Source organism: Dama dama, chromosome 3 (genome assembly GCF_033118175.1).
Source record: "Dama dama isolate Ldn47 chromosome 3, ASM3311817v1, whole genome shotgun sequence".
NCBI lineage: Eukaryota > Metazoa > Chordata > Mammalia > Artiodactyla > Cervidae > Dama > Dama dama.
This window is the reverse complement of record NC_083683.1, coordinates 59,254,780-59,266,833: the sequence shown is the minus strand read 5'-3', so window position 1 is coordinate 59,266,833 and position 12,054 is coordinate 59,254,780. Positions and strand designations below refer to the sequence as shown.

At 39.8% G+C, this 12,054-nt stretch overlaps 1 protein-coding gene and 1 pseudogene across 5 annotated transcripts in view; one reads left to right on the top strand and one right to left on the bottom strand.

Moving 5' to 3' along the window:
* FRS2 (fibroblast growth factor receptor substrate 2) overlaps positions 1–12,054 on the top strand; it is a 102,378-nt gene that overhangs the window by 32,468 nt on the left and 57,856 nt on the right. The gene's annotated exons all lie outside the window — the stretch shown is intronic.
* On the bottom strand, positions 1,740–4,220 carry LOC133043354 (E3 ubiquitin-protein ligase MARCHF6-like; annotated as a pseudogene).

Here is a 12,054-nt window from a genome sequence, read left to right as displayed (position 1 = left end):
AGCATATATGGTTGTTAAGGTTTTTTTTTTTCCTTTGTGGATAATTTTCCCTCTGTTTACTACTTCATGTATTTTCCCTTTTCTGGGCCAGTTCTCTTTTAGATTACTTTTTGGAGTTTTGCATACATTTGCCTCTGCTATTTCATATGAAAAATTTTAAGTATACGGTAACATTGAGAGAGAACAAGAGAGACAGAGAAGTTGATCTTTCTCGTTTATTTTTTCAAATGCTTCTCTACTTCTTTGAGACCATTTCAGTGCCTACTTTTTTTTGTCAAGGCAACTGTTATCTTCCTTTTCTCTAAATTTACCCTTTATATTTTGTAGTTTAGTACTCAGTCATTTAGTTTTTTATTTAGTTTGTTCATGAGTCGTTTTCCTGTCTTGGTCTTGGCACCTCTACCACACACATTTCTTATTCCCTTCTGCACTGCTGAATCTCAGACTCCTTGAGTGAAGGAGTCTTGTCTTACAGGCGTTTCTCTCTGTCAGGTTCTCTGATATGTGAGTATAATAATGCTTGAGGTTTTCTTTGGTTGCTCTCTTTATTTCTTGCTTGAACATATGGATGCACAGTATAAACAGTATAACACATATGATTTTAATGCTTTTAAACCTTCGTGATAGTTATTTAAGTATTTGTAAATTTGTTAGGTAGCTGACACATGAAGTTGAGCAACCATATGCTGTAGATGAGCACGGTCTGTTCAGTTCAGTTCAGCCGCTCATTCGTGTCTGACTGTTGGCGACCGCATGGAGTGCAGCACGCCGGGCCCCTCTGTCCATCACCATCTCCGGGAGCTTGCTCAGACTTGTGTCCATCGAGTCGGTGGTGCCATCCGACCATCTTGTCCTCTTTTGTCCCCTTAGTACTGCTGAAAAGCAAACCAGGTCTCATAGTTTTTATATGAAAAGAACTTTATTAATTAAAAAAAGATTCAGTAGGTTCTGATGTAGTTGCTCATGGTTTTAATCTTGTGCTTTGACGTATTTTCTTTTTCTGGAATGAAGTTCTTGTTTCAACTGTGTAGAAGGAATATGTTAATTAGATTATATTTAGTTGGTGAATTTGTGCCCACAAGAATGTGACTTTTAAAAAGCTGCAAGTTGTACAGTTCTTGTAGATAAGATTGTTTCCTGTTTTCTTTTGCATATTTAGTACTTTTATATATTTTTCCATGAGTAGCCTTTCAGTTTGTCTATTTGTATCATTTGACACTCAGACTTTATTTAAGTTCAGCTCTGCCATCACTGGAGCTTACAAATGTTAGTCATTCGAAATGTCAAAATTTGGATTTGATCCAAGAGTTACAAATAATATAAGCCTTTATATAAATATATCCAAATATATATTCTTAGGGGGAAATGAATAAATAAAATACTGTGTTTATAGAGTGGTTTTAAACAGTTAGGCTTTAGAATTGCTACATGCCCAGAGTATTTCTCCAGTGAATTGCATACTGTATCAGGTCATGAATTGTGCTATAAGAAAGGTGTTTTTTTAAAAAGTAGCAAGCAGATTTAATAAATTAATATACATTTTGTTTAAAGATGTACAAAGCACATTCTGTTTAATCCAAGGTTTTAAAGTATCCAGGAACTTGTATTTACACATATACAGACGCCAGACAGCAGTGAGGTCAGAAGATGCAGGGAGGGCAGCAGAGCCTCGAACTGCTGCTGTCTGCGTGGTGAGGACACAAGTCAAACACATGCAGCTTAAAAACGGTGCTGAGAGGTCACTGGGAGAGGTCTCCGCAGAGTCCACAGAAGGGGCACATAAACACGAGGGGAAGGCCAGGGCAGTTAATACAGCCACTGTGTCCTTGGACAACTGTGGAGGTGCCTTGTTTGCCAGATCTCTGTTCATAGTTCACACGGTGTTGACCTGCAAGGTACTTGTCATTTTAAACATGTTCATAAAGGCACAGAAGGGCTTCCCAGTGGGCTCAGTGGTAAAGAATCCGCCTGCCGGTATAGGAACTACAGGAGATGCGGGTTTGATCCCTGGGTCGGGAAGATTCCCTGGCGGAGGCAATGGCAACCCACTCCGGTATTCTTGCCTGGAGAATCCCATGGACAGAGGCGCTTGGCGGGCTACAGTTCATGGGGTTTTAAAGAGTCGGGCATGACTGAGCAACTGAGCGTGCACACGCACAAAGGGACTTCAACTGGCAGATCTGGAAGGACAGGATTCCTATCAGTACCACGACCATCAGTAAAAACGGGTAAATTTGCCAGTAGACCAAGTTTTGCATTTCTGCAGTCACACCTAGTAAAGGAGCAGTGCCAGATGTAAGGTATACATAGGGAAAGCAAGAGCGTAGAGATCACTGGCACTCCCAGTTACAGTGAAGGTCAGAGCTCTGGATGCCATTTGCCTAAGCCTGCTCAATTACAGTTTTCAGGCACCACTGAGGACCCATCAGTGTTGCAGCTGCAGTGATTTTGGTAGGCAGGATTCCAAGGGCCTGGTCCTGTGGTGGGAAAAAAGGAGGCGTTTGAGCCAAGGGAACCCTTGGGTGAGCAACGATAACCAGCTCAAACAGGAGCCCCAGAAGAAGGACAACTCCAGCCAGCAACACTGCAAGTATCAAAGACTTCAGGACTACCAGTTACCCTTCTGAAGGTCACTGTGCATCTGTGTGGCCTCTATGCTGCCAGCACCATCCCAGCCCTTATGGTTAGCTAGCAAATGTAGAAATCATAAGCAGCTGTGTAGAGCTCATGGATTTTGGCAGTCCCCGTCCAAAATGACATTAATTGATGCCTAGCAAATACTGGTAGAGTAAGGCAGATGAGGCTGGTGATCAGTAAGGTTATTGCATATGAAGACAATCAACAAAAATGTCCGAGTGGAAAAATTGAAGGCCTGTGCAAGGCTGAAAGCCAGCAGACCCTCCCTGCTGAAGTATGGCTTGGTGGGCTGCACTCACACCTTCCCCCACCACAGGGGTAGTGTTGCTACTTCAGACACGCTGGTTATTGTTCACTGGTTGGTTTGCACAGTTCTCATTTTCTTCCTGGTTCCAACAAATGGGAATGAAGATCCAGCAAGCTTCTCACAGTACGAGTCTCTGCTGGCACAGTCCCCTCCAGCCACTGCTGCATCCATCCCTGTTCAAGTAACGCTGGTAAGGCGGCCTGAAGCAGAAGCAGCTCATGGGACAGTACACTCACTGAGCATCGCTGTTGAGCATGACGCTGTGGGGATTCTTCATTCAGATTCTTTAGAAACCAAAATACACCAGGTTGAAGTACCTGTCTCAGCCACAGAATGAAGGAGGCAAACCAGAAAAGAGACACCTCTCCCACTAGCTAATGCAAAAACATGAGCTTTCAGAGTAGCATCAGACATTTCCAGGGAACAGATACCCAGCCACCAGCCACAGATGAGAGGGAACACTCTTTTCTGCCACTGATATCAAAGAGACCTTAACAGCAGTATAACTAACTCCCAGCAAGCGACGAGACCTAGGAAACTTAACAGGAGTTGCCAGGCCATGATAAAGTATCAGTTTTATTGCTAAAAGTGTGTATCCAGTTATGGTTGTCATCAGGCCTTCAAAATGAGATGCTTGGATGTGTTCTTCAAATCCCAAACAAACAAGGGAGAAATGACCAGTGTGGTCAGGGCAAAATGCATAAACAAGAATGAACTGTGTATTTAAAGACACCACCCAGATGACATGTTCTGGAAACTCTAGTGATCTATCTAGCCTTAGCATTCTTTCCCATGTAAAAACTCTTCGTTGGTCGGTCCCGTTTTAAGGCATGTCAGTTCACGTGGCATCAGTTACGCCTTCCCCGCCTGTGTTGTCTTCCTCCTTGTTCTCCTCCTCCTCTTCCACTGGTCATCCTGGCATCAGGATTTTTCCCCACCACTCTGTTCTTGCCTGGTGGGTAAGCATGCTGGTCAGGGGCAGCATTTTCAGCACTCTTTCCTCCTGCTGGAGCCTTATTTTGGTGATGCCCAGCAGCGTTGAAAGGCAGAGCAGCAGGTAGCATGGTTGACCTCAATGTGACTGAAGATTCTAAGAATTACAGAAAGCTAACACAGTAGTTTGAAAAAAAAAAAAAAGGTGTATAGTCAATATAGACCATTTTAGGTCTTTTTAATAACATCATCACAATTTTGTTTTGCCTCCCTGAACTTTTATTTTAAAATTGGAATGATATTTTTACATATATAGTTTTTAAAATTCAAGGCTTATAAAAAAAAGCAGGGCATCATCTCTTCTCATCTCACATCCAGTTCCTAGCCTTTAGGGGCAGTCGATTTCAGTTCTTTCAGCTGTTTGTTCTGTTGTGCCTTTATTTTTCCAAGTCAGTTCTACTTTTTGTTGGCTTTTTATTTTAGATAGTAACTACTCACTTCCTTCTAAGAAAAATGAGGATTAGTCATCTTAATCTCTCTGCTGCCTGCAAACGTTTATACATATTTCTCCTTCTCTATTCTTCCTTTTATAGGATATCAGGTTTGGGGGCGGGTAAATTCTTTATTTAGTATTTAAATTTTTATGACTATGCAAAATTTTTTGCAGCTGTGTCACAAGATTCACTGTGATCGTATTTTCTTATCCAACCTATGTTTTCTCAAATAATTATCTGAGTTTGAAATTTTATGTAGTTTGTGCCTGCTAATTCATTTGCAATTCCCTGACAAATATATACTATAATATGGTTGGATACTTCTGATAATCAGATAATCTGTTATTTCCTTTTTCTTCTTGGAGATAACCTTCTGCCTATGTAGAATGCAGACTTTCAAGTAATGCTCCTGTTTTTCAGTGATTGTTTGGTCTAGCATTCAGTTTTGACCTGTTTTCCAAAGATCAGTGTCTGTGGTCCACCCTCACCAGGGATGGTGAGAAGATCGGTTTTGGGGTGAGGCCACTTAAATGAACTTTCAACTAGTCATCTAGTTTCCAGCCGCACCCTGCATTTTTGTCTTCATCATGATTTCAATACCTGAATCTCTCCAGCATGAGTCATCTTGCTGCTGCTTTTTTAAAAAAATTGTGGTAATATGGTAAAATATACATAACAAAATTTACCATTTAAAGTGTATAGTTCAGTGGCATTAAGTGTATTCCCCTTAATCTCTAGAGCTTTTATATCTTCCCTAACTGAAACTCTGTACCTGTTAACCTGGAAATGCTCATTAACCCCCCACCCCCACCCCCACCCTTAGGCCCTGGTGACCATTATTCTACTTTTTGTGTTTATCAGCTTGATGACTTCTTCCTTTCAGGTTTAGACTTCACCTTTTTTGGTCTAGTTAGTTAGTTTAGTTACCTCTCCCCCACTACCACATTTCTAGCATCCAGAATATTGTTCACTTCTCTTATTTGCTATTGTGTCCTTCCCCATTCTCATATCCTTATGGATTTTATATTTCTAAAATGTCCTTTAACTTTTTAAGATGAGGTTTCAGGGAGGAGTCGAGGCCAGTCATGCTTAACTGAAGGTCTGCTCCCCCCACCCCCAATTCCTCATTAGTTTTAAAATTTAGGTTTTTCTAAAATTAGGAATTTAAATACAAGTATGTTAAATAAAGGCAGTTTTGTAGCTATGTTGGCTATAAAATTAAGCTTGATAGATAGGCTCCTTCTAATTGGTGATTCCCATAGTGTTGACAGGGGTTTGATCACTTGTACGTGTTGCAACCCCATACTCTCCTCCAGCCAACATAAGATGGTTCTTTTGTGCTGAGACATGTTCTCTGCTACTGCAGCAGTTTTCATAGCAGTGAGAACCTGACCCTTCTGTGGGGAGTGATTTTGGGAGACAGACTATTACTTACAAATTCCCTTAGAAGTCTGTTACTCAAGGTGTAGTTGAGGTATTTCCTCCTCTCTACTTCTCTGAATGCCCTAGGCAGAACTAATTACTCCTTCTATGCCCTGACACTTGTGAATAATTCTGTTTTAGTCTAACTAGGTTAGATCTGTCTAACTAGAAATCCACCTTACATTGATCTTTCTCCCGCTTTTTAGACCTAGTATTTCTCAAAGTTTGGAGAATGCTCCCATATTTTGATACAGTTTTTGATCTATAATAAATAACTCTTTACCTAATGAATAGTCCATTTGGATTGGTTGAATTTCCTGTTTTCTGGAAAGCATACTGTCATCCTGCCCTGTACCACCAGTGTTCATGGAAAGCTATTCAATGCTTTTTGCTTGATATTGAGAGTCAATTTTGTGTAGTGATGAGAAGTGTGGCCAGAATTTGTTGTTCACTCGCTCAGTCGTGTCCGATTATGCGACCCTATGTACTGCAGCACGCCAGGCTTCCCTGTCCTTCAGTATCTTCTGGAGCTTGCTCAAACTCATGTCCATTCAGTCAGTGATGCCATTCAACCATCTCATCCTCTGTTGTCCCCTTCTCCTGCCTTCCATCTCACGCAGCATCAGGGTCTGATTTCTAATGAGCTGGCTCTTTGCATCAGGTGGCCAAAGTATTGGAGCTTCAGCTTTAGCATCAGTCCTTCCAGTGAATATTCAGGACTGATTTCCTTTAGGAAAGTCCAAGGGACTTTCAAGAGTCTTCTCCAACACCACAGTTCAAAAGCATCAATTCTTCGGCGTTCAACCTTCTTTCTGGTCCGGCTCTCACATCCATACTTGACTACTGGGAAAACTACAGCTTTGACTGTATGGACCTTTGTTGGCAAAGTAATGGCCAGAATACTTAGGATCAAAAAAAGTGGCCAGAATACCTAGATTCAAGAAAAAAAAAAAACAAGCAAGTTTCTTTTTTTTTTTTTGGCCCCACTTGCATGGCATATGGGATCTTATTTCCCAGCCAGGAAATAAGTGGAAGTAAGTGTGCCCCTTTCAGTGGAAACAGAGTCTTAACCACTGGACCAGAAGTCCCCAAACAAGCAACTTTAATCTTTCTCTGTCTGAGTTTACCTATGAAATAGAAGTGATAGTAATAGTAATATAATGTAATGTTGTAAAGGTTAAATTAATACATCGAAAGTGCTAGCTCAGTGCCTGCTGGCACGTCGTTTTGTAGTCAGTCCTTTTCATTTTTCTGGGGACATTGCCTGCTATAATACCATTAGAACTTAATGAAAATCGATAATGATTTTTGACAGAAAATCAAAGTAAAAGAAATCTAGTTATTATTAAAATATACAGCTCTCTGAATTTTCTACATGTTCTGAAATGATTTCCATGGACAATAGCAGTTTAAGACATATAGGTAAACTGGGAGAAACAGTCTTCAGTATATGCTATATATCTGCTAAAATATTGTATTTTAAAAATATATTATAAGATACCAAAGTCTTTTAAACATATGGAAATATATTGAATGGCAATGTTAATGTTCATATTCTTTTCTCCCTAAAAAGAGTTTTATGCAGCCCACTAATGAATTCAATATTTGGCACAGTTGTTGTCTTCTAATTTGAGAGCCAACTCTGTTTATTTCTCTCTTCAGAGACTGTGTACTAAGGGGAGAGAAACCTCCGTTCAGCAGTCATGAGAACACTTGCTCATGTGCCTAGGCATTGTGGATAACGGGAGAATAAGGCGTAGCTGTTTTTCTTAAGGAACCATAATCTCTTCCTCAGTTCCGCAATATTAAAGTCAGATGTTCTGGCAGACTGTATTCCCACTATTTGACCCAGAATTCCACTTATAATGCTTTATAAATGTGGAATAAAACTGTGCAGAGATTTATGTACAAGGTGTTCATTAAAATACTAATTATAAAAGCAATAAAAAAAGATATGACTTTTGGTACATCCATTATATTTTCCAGACTTTCAATTAGAGGCATGCTGTTGCTTATATAATTAAACTTTTTATTTTTTTATTTTTTTTTTCAGTGGGTTTTGTCATACATTGTCATGAATCAGCAATAGATTTACACGTATTCCCCATCCCGATCCCCCCTCCCACCTCCCTCTCCACCCGATTCCTCTGGGTCTTCCCAGTGCACCAGGCCCGAGCACTTGTCTCATGCATCCCACCTGGGCTGGTGACCTGTTTCACCATAGATAATATACATGCTGTTCTTTCGCAAAATCCCACCCTCACCTTCTCCCACAGAGTTCAAAAGTCTGTTCTGTACATCTGTGTCTCTTTTTCTGTTTTGCATATAGGGTTGTCGTTACCATCTTTCTAAATTCCATATATATGTGTTAGTATGCTGTAATGTTCTTTATCTTTCTGGCTTACTTCACTCTGTATAACGGGCTCCATTTTCATCCATCTCATTAGAACTGGTTCAAATGAATTCTTTTTAACGGCTGAGTAATATTCCATGGTGTATATGTACCACAGCTTCCTTATCCATTCATCTGCTGATGGGCATCTAGGTTGCTTCCAAGTCCTGGCTATTATAAACAGTGCTACGATGAAGATTGGGGTGCACGTGTCTCCTTCAGATCTGGTTTCCTCAGTGTGTATGCCCAGAAGTGGGATTGCTGGGTCATATGGCAGTTCTATTTCCAGTTTTTTAAGAAATCTCCACACTGTTCTCCATAGCGGCTGTACTAGTTTGCATTCCCACCAACAGTGTAAGAGGGTTCCCTTTTCTCCACACCCTCTCCAGCATTTATTGCTTGTAGACTTTTGGATAGCAGCCATCCTGACTGGCGTGTAATGGTACCTCATTGTGGTTTTGATTTGCATTTCTCTAATAATGAGTGATGTTGAGCATCTTTTCATGTGTTTGTTAGCCATCTGTATGTCTTCTTTGGAGAAATGTCTGTTTAGTTCTTTGGCCCATTTTTTGATTGGGTCATTTATTTTTCTGGAATTGAGCTGCAGGAGTTGCTTGTATATTTTTGAGATTAATCCTTTGTCTGTTTCTTCATTTGCTATTATTTTCTCCCAATCTGAGGGCTGTCTTTTCACCTTACTTATAGTTTCCTTTGTTGTGCAAAAGCTTTTAAGTTTCATTAGGTCCCATTTGTTTAGTTTTGCTTTTATTTCCAATATTCTGGGAGGTGGGTCATAGAGGATCCTGCTGTGATTTATGTCGGAGAGTGTTTTGCCTATGTTTTCCTCTAGGAGTTTTATAGTTTCTGGTCTTACATTTAGATCTTTAATCCATTTTGAGTTTATTTTTGTGTATGGTGTTAGAAAGTGTTCTAGTTTCATTCTTTTACAAGTGGTTGACCAGCTTTCCCAGCACCACTTGTTAAAGAGGTTGTCTTTTTTCCATTGTATATCCTTGCCTCCTTTGTCAAAGATAAGGTGTCCATAGGTTCATGGATTTATCTCTGGGCTTTCTATTCTGTTCCATTGATCTATATTTCTGTCTTTGTGCCAGTACCATACTGTCTTGATGACTGTGGCTTTGTAGTAAAGTCTGAAGTCAGGCAGGTTGATTCCTCCAGTTCCATTCTTCTTTCTCAAGATTACTTTGATAATTAAACTTTTATTTAAAAAAAAATCTGTTCTGGTGGATTTACATGGGAGGATGGATAGAGGGTTAGGTCAGTTGAATTGCTCAATACATTAAAGGGAGTGATAAAGTGCTCAGGTCCACATTAGAGCCCCAGTTCCACACTGATTGTATGTATGTATGACTCTGGCAAGGTGGTTCTTTAAAATTCTGCAGACTTGTTTTTTGTAATGCCAGGAGATCTGGGTTTGATCCCTGGGTTGGGAAGATGCCCTGGAGAAGGGAATGGCAACCCACTCCAGTGTTCTTGCCTGGGAGATTCCATGGACAGAGGAGCCTGGTGGGCCCTAGCCCATGGGGTCGCAGAGTTGGACACGACTGGGTGGCTGACACGCAAGTTTGTCATGAGGACTAAACAAAACTGCAAATGTGCTCAGTGCTCAGTTGTTTCGGTCATGTCCAGCTCTTTGTGACCCCATGGACTGTAACCCGCCATACTCCTCTGTCCATGGGATTCTCCAAGCGAGAATACTGGAATGGGTTGCCGTGCCCTCCTCCAGAGGATCTTCCTGACCCCGGGGTCGAACCTCCATCTCCCGTGACTGTTGCATTGAAGGCAGATTCTTTACTGCTGAGCCACTGGGGAAGCCCAAATGAAACTGTATGTAACCTTAAAAGTAAGATAAATAGCTCAGTAAATCTTTGTGAGTCTACTGTTGTTTTTCCCTCCTTAATAGTTTTTCTCTGTAACCTGCCTCCTGTCAATTTAAACCAGAAATGGCAATATTTTGCTTGGTCTGATAACTCCCATTGCTTTCTAATAGCCATCTAGAGGTTTCTGTGGCTTTCGGTAACTTCTGCAGAGCTGTCACCTTTTACATGTGTCAGCCAGTTTTGAAGAAGGGGAAATAGCAGTGTGTGTCTTAGGTTTGCCATTTTGCTGTAAACCTTGTCGCTTTATACATATATTCTCTCTTTGTTCTTTTTTGGGTATCATGTATTTTTTGTTCTTGCCCCTTGTTTTGATGGGGAGTATGTTAGCTTCGTGATTAGCTGGGTCATGAAGATCTTTTTTGTACAATTCTTTGTGTATTCTTGCCACCTCTTCTTAATATCTTCTGCTTCTGTCATGTTCATACCATTTCTGTCCTTTATTGAGCCCATCTTTGCATGCTTTTGCCATGAAGTGATGGGACTGGATGCCATGATCTTAGTTTTCTGAATATTGAGCTTTAAGCCAACTTTTTCACTCTCCTCTTTTACTTTCATCAAGAGGCTCTTTAGTTCTTCTTCACTTTCTTCCATAAGGGGTGTGTTATCTGCATATCTGAGGTTATTGATGTTTCTCCCGGCAATCTTGATTCCAGCTTGTGCTTCATCCAGCCCAGTGTTTCTCGCAGATGTTGGCAATTTGATCTCTGCTGCCTTTAATATGACCAAATACAAAGAAAGTTTTCCATAAGGGATTATGGTGTCTTTTAGGGCAGGTAGATTATGACCAGAAAAAAACAACAGGTTTTTTTGTTATTGTTAAATAGCATAAATTTAAATTCACAGTGTTTAGTATAAGTTATCTTATAATAGCAGCCAGGAAATAACAACCAATAAATTATTACTGGTGATTAATGAAACATCCCTCAACACATAGGCAAAACTGATTTTTACACTTCTTGCAAGTTATGGATACTATGAAAAATTTTTATTTTTCTTGATGATTTTTTCTACACTGATAAGTCCAAGGTATTTATAAATTATCATAAAACAAAACTTTTTATTAAAGAGTATTAAAAGTTGTTATTTTAAATCCAAGAATTAATACCATGTGGTGTGCAGTTAACTTTATTTTGACTGTTTGAAGGGCAAGCTGTTTTAATGACATCACTCAGCTAGGAATCAAAAAATTGGTTCCTTGAGTAATTTAACTCTCGGGGTCACAACAGCTTCTGTCCTGTAACATAGCTCTGACTGTCATGAGCCCTACAATTCTGTGGCCTTTTTTTTTCTTTCACAAATCTCTTTCAAAATTCACTTTTTTTCTGCTGAGTTTTTAATATGCTAAGTATAGGTTAGATGTCAGTGTACATTTCTAAATGCTTGATTCTTTTTTCCAGATTTTTAGTCCAAAAAAACTTATCACTTTTTAAAGATTGCTCTTTTGTTTAGATTGCTCTTTATTCATTAAAACATAGTTCTGACTCTATATGTTAGCAGGTTCCTGGGATGGAAAAAAAAAATTTAGATCCCCATTTTCTTAATCCCCACAATCTTTATATTACATTTATTTTGACCTATAGTAAAATTAACAGATTCAAGCTTAACATTCTAAACAATGGAAAGAGCATTACTGAGCTACAGAATGGCCAGGCAGAGAAATCTGGCAGAGGGAAAGGATTATTTTATGTACTGAAAAATTAGCCTGTGGCAATCAGGCCCTGACTGGCTCTGCACTATTTCAACAGAGAATTAAGTGGTTGTATTATACAGATATTTTGCTGAGTTATTTGATAAGACGAATAGGAATATTTAAGACCTTTTGATGGTAATTTAAAAATTTGGTCTTTAAAATAATCCTTAAGAGGAGGAGGGATTCCCTTGGTTATAGGACCCCAAGGAAAAATCTGCTGGCAAGAAAGCTTTTGGGAATACAGGAAGGTTGGTCTCAGACAAGTTGGGATAATTTCT